Source organism: Gordionus sp. m RMFG-2023, chromosome 4, assembly GCF_954871325.1.
Source record: "Gordionus sp. m RMFG-2023 chromosome 4, tfGorSpeb1-WG-v2, whole genome shotgun sequence".
In the NCBI taxonomy this organism is placed as follows: Eukaryota; Metazoa; Nematomorpha; class Gordioida; order Chordodea; family Parachordodidae; genus Gordionus; species Gordionus sp. m RMFG-2023.
Window position 1 is genome coordinate 28527781 of NC_088778.1, and position 1463 is coordinate 28529243.

Here is a 1463-nt window from a genome sequence, read left to right on the forward strand (position 1 = left end):
AAAAAAATTTTGAATTCAATTTTATAAAAAAAAAATTATATAATACTTTTTTTCAATCTGGTGCCGCCTCGCTGGCACCAGCAAATTTCATTTTTTTGAGATATTTTATTTTCTTTAATTCATAAGGCAAAACATTAAATAAAAATAAATAAAGGAGGGAGAGAGAGAGACAATGGGAAAAACGAAAAGAAAATGCATTTTTTATATCTTCATATAACATTTGATTTTTTATAAATATAAATAAAAAAAACATTAAATAAATGTATCCCATCCAAATTTATAAATGGGGGTTTTATTTGGCCTCAATAAAACAATTATTTTATTCATTTTTTTTATTTTATATAACATTAATTCCTGATTTTTTATTTCAAAATATAATAAACAAGTGAAAATAAAAATAAAAGGAAAAAACAAGAAAGTTAAAATTAAAAATTACAAAATTTTTTTTTTATATATAATGCAAAATAAAAAAAATCTCAAAGATATTCTAAAGGAGCATTTTTTAATCGATTCTTCTGAAAATTTAGCGACGTGCAGCATGTGTGACAAAAAGATGAAGTCAATACCATGTAAAATAAATTATTTAATGTATTTTTCAATATATTTTTCTAGCAAATCTTAAAAGACACATAACCTCTCAACACCCAAACATAATGAAAGCAGATGAATCTAATAGTGATTCGTCCTTCAATGCTAGAAATACAGCAAAAGAAAAATTCCCAAAAATTAAGATCGATAAATCTAAAGTAATTAATATTTAAATAAAGAATAAATAATTATTTTTTAGGTTTTTGAATGTATAGTATGGTTGATTACAGTCCATAATTTACCCATAAATTTAGTAAATTATGAGGGTTTCCGTATTTTACTAGACCCTATATGTCATTCTCTTCAAATGAAAATAAATACTCGGTCAGTGGTCGACAAAATAAAATATACCGCATCCAAAATTAGACTTCAAATTATACATGAATTAAAAAACAAGCTAATTTCTTTAAAAATTGATACAGCTACTAGATATAATAAATCAATATTAGGTATTAATGTTCAGTATATAAAAGATGGCCAGATACAAGTGCGAACACTAGGAATGATAGAACTAATAAAAATTCATACAGGTGTAAACCTAAAAGAAGAAATCCAAACAATTTTAAAAAAATACCAGATAGATTTAAAACAAATATATAGCATTACTGTGGATAACGGCGCCAATATGCTTAAAATGGTTGACACTATGGCTAGAGATCAATTAAATAATGATAATGATCTATCTAATTCTAATGAAAACAATTTAAGCCAGATATTATTTAATACAAGTGTAAGTTATCAGGAAAATGTATGTATTGATGATGAAAATGTCTCCGTTTATTCTGATAAAGAAACACCAGAGGGTATTGACGAGGAAAATATATCAGATGATATAAGCAAAAGCTTTGGCTTAAGTTGCATTAGATGTTCTGCAC

General features: G+C 24.9%; 1 long non-coding RNA gene across 1 annotated transcript; it reads left to right on the top strand.

Annotated features, from left to right (window-relative positions):
• Positions 1-317: 317 nt before the first annotated feature.
• Positions 318-830, top strand: LOC135928951 (uncharacterized). The gene is made up of 3 exons (XR_010572420.1): positions 318-569; positions 613-746; positions 788-830. It is a non-coding gene; the product is annotated as an uncharacterized LOC135928951 (long non-coding RNA).
• The last annotated feature ends 633 nt before the right edge of the window (positions 831-1463 follow it).